A 3404-nucleotide genomic window follows, 5' to 3' on the forward strand; every position below is an offset into this window, starting at 1 on the left:
AACACAAGTGAGCTTAGAAGTGGGTTCTTCCCCAATTAAGCCTTCAGATGAGAACACTACTTAGCCATTATCTGCATTGCCGTCTTCTGAGGGCTTAAGCAGAAAACATAGTTAAGCCATGCCCAGATTCCTGACCCATGGTGATTGTAAGGTAAAAAATGCGTGTTGTTTTGAGCTGTTAAATTTGTGATAATTTATTTTGCAACAATAGATAACCAGAAAATTACACAGGCTTAATCACCTGAATGTTGGATAAATAGTCCCCGCAAGTAGAGTACTACAGGCAGGACAGATAAGCAGCTGAAGAAGATCTATGGGAAAAGTTTTCAATTAGCAATAATCGCGCCTTGGATAAACCTCATTGGCTACGATACTAGCTTGAAGAAGATCTATGATAGCAGAATATGCCAGGGTATGAAGTTTTTTCAAGCATGTATAAGTTCAAATATCAGACCAAGGCACTGGAAGTAGATGAGCTCCCTGGGTTAACACAGCAGTAGTACTGTATTAGAGTAATGTACTAGAATACCAGAGTATTGCACTAGAATACTAGAGTACTACACTAGAGGCAGGTCATCATGTTGGATCTGTGTATCACCTTGTTCTCTAGTTATAATTAAGAGGAGAGAGCCAAAAGCACCTTATAGATTAGAGCAGGGGTTGGCAAACTATGCCTTGAAGCCCCTGTTTGGCCCCCAACTGTTTTTGTAAATATAGTTTCACTGGAACACAGCCACACTCATTTATTTACATATTGTCTTTGGCTACAGTGATGGAGTTCAGGAGCTATGGCAAGGACTGTATGGGCTGCAAAGCCTCATATATTTACTTTGGGTTCCTTGCCAAAAACGTTTGCTGACCTCTGGGTTAAAACATTAAATAAAGTGGGATCTTCCTATATAGGTATACATTTATTTATTTACTGGCAAATATTACATCAGAGTCTTATTTTTAAGTGTTAATGAATAAAAAAAAGAGTTCTGAAAACATTTTGTACTACAGGGCATAGGAGTAGCTTTATGAAGGCACAGGGACATAATGCATGCATGAAAATGACCTAAAGTAATATTCAGAATAAAAAGAAAATTCAGAAAAAAAGGTTTTCAAAATGCAATTAATCAAATCTAGAACATAAGAAATTTTTCCAGAGATGAATAAATCAGGTTCTTCTTCCAGATGAAAAATTTCACAATGTTTCAATAGATTTAATAACAAGTAATACACATTTTGGTACCTGCTGAATTTTAAAATTGTTACACACACACACACACACACACACACACACACACACACACACAAGAGAAAACACCATGAAAAATACCAGGTTGAAAAACTTTGTTGACTATAAAAGAGTTACTAGTATGGCAATAGACTTTTCTCCAGCAATAAAAAATTAAAATAAAAAATAGAGAGCTTTGACATATAAAAGCTTGTATTCAGTATTTTTATACCCAATGAACTTGATTTTTAGATATGTGACCCAAAAAAGTATATCCTCAAATATGCAGATGTTCAGAAACATAATTTACGAATTAGTTTTTAAATAATTACATAAATTATTGAAAAATAAAGTAAATTATGTGTATGAATTGAAAACTTATAACAGGAAACCAGCAACAAACATTAAAATGAACTGTCCATAGTTGAAGCTAAATAAATTTTTAAATTCAGATTAAAACTGCATTAAAAAATGTTTAAAATGGAAGATATGTAATTTAGAAATAATAATTAAGTGATACTACTACCAGTTGTCTGATATCTAGAAAATACTAATAAGGACAATGTGTTGAATGCCTGGGAGACTGTGAGGCTGTAATTAGATAGCATAGTACAGAAGGATACAATGGCATAAGAGAGGTTCAGGAGCTATTTTTAAGTAGGAAAAATAAGTGACATTGTATGTAAAATATTTATCTTATATGTTTTATTGTAAGGTATGAATTATCCATACTATCCATATCATGATCGGAAGGATATCTTCAATTATAGTCACTGTTATTTTTATGCATAAGAATTACAGGATATTTACATTCATTTTTAACTTTCTTTGTATGTCCTAAATTTATTATGGCCAACATATATATTTTTCAAAATAAAGAATATTACCAATATATTTGAAATTAATATATCAAAATATTTACTTTGGATATCAGTAGGATTAGAGATGAAATGTATTTTTAATTAAAGTCAGGATTGTTTTGGTTGACATTAAAAATTCATTCTATAATTAGGTCAGAGCCCCTTTATTGTCTTATAATAAAACTGACTGTATTACAACATGGAATAAATTTTATTAGGTAATAAGGAATGTCAATGCTTAATAGCAAAAAATTTTTTCTAGTCCAAAAAATTGGGTTATGGATATACAAAATTAAGAAACAATTGTTTAGGGCGCCTGGGTGGCTCAGTCGTTAAGCGTCTGCCTTTGGCTCAGGTCATGATCCCAGGGTCCTGGGATCGAGTCCCACATCGGGCTCCCTGCTCCACGGGAAGCCTGCTTCTCCCTCTCCCACTCCCCCTGCTTGTGTTCCTGCTCTCGCTATCTCCCTCTCTGTCAAATAAATAAATAAAATCTTTAAAAAAAAAAGAAAAAAAAGGAAAAAAAAAGAAAAAAATAAAAAAAAGAAACAATTGTTTAGACAGTACTGGCTGTCTTCTTTTTTTTTTTAACTTTTTTTTTATTATTATGTTATGTTAATCACCATATATTACATCATTAGTTTTTGATGTAGTGTTCCATGATTCATTGTTTGCATATAACACCCAACACACCATTCAATACATGCCCTCTTTAATACCCATCACCAGGCTAACCCATCCCCCCACCCCACTCCCCTCTAGAACCCTCAGTTTGTTTCTCAGAGTCCATAGTCTCTCATGGTTCGTCTCCCCCTCTGATTTCCCCCCCTTCATTCTTCCCCTCCTGCTATCTTCTTCTTTTTTTTTTAACATATAATGTATTATTTGTTTCAGAGGTACAGGTCTGTGATTCAACAGTCTTACACAATTCACAGCACTCACCATAGTACATACCCTCCCCAATGTCTATCACCCAGCCACCCCATCCCTCCCACCCACCACCACTTCAGCAACCCTCAGTTTGTTTCCTGAGATTAAGAATTCCTCATATCAGTGAGATCATATGATACATGTCTTTCTCTGATTGACTTATTTCGCTCAGCATAATACCCTCCAGTTCCATCTACGTTGTTGCAAATGGCAAGATTTCATTCCTTTTGATGGCTGCATAATATTCCATTGTATATACACACCACATCTTCTTTATCCATTCATCTGCTGATGGACATCTTGGTGCTTTCCATAGTTTGGCTATTGTGGACATTGCTGCTATAAACATTGGGGTGCATGAGCCCCTTCGGATCCCTACATTTGTATCTTTGGGG

At 34.8% G+C, this 3404-nt stretch overlaps 1 pseudogene; it reads right to left on the bottom strand.

The window, feature by feature from the left end:
- Positions 1-237: 237 nt before the first annotated feature.
- LOC116632537 lies at positions 238-386 on the bottom strand (annotated as a pseudogene).
- Between the last annotated feature and the right edge of the window lie 3018 nt (positions 387-3404).

The sequence above is a fragment of the Phoca vitulina genome, unplaced genomic scaffold (assembly GCF_004348235.1).
Source record: "Phoca vitulina isolate PV1807 unplaced genomic scaffold, GSC_HSeal_1.0 scaffold6, whole genome shotgun sequence".
Classification (NCBI taxonomy): domain Eukaryota; kingdom Metazoa; phylum Chordata; class Mammalia; order Carnivora; family Phocidae; genus Phoca; species Phoca vitulina.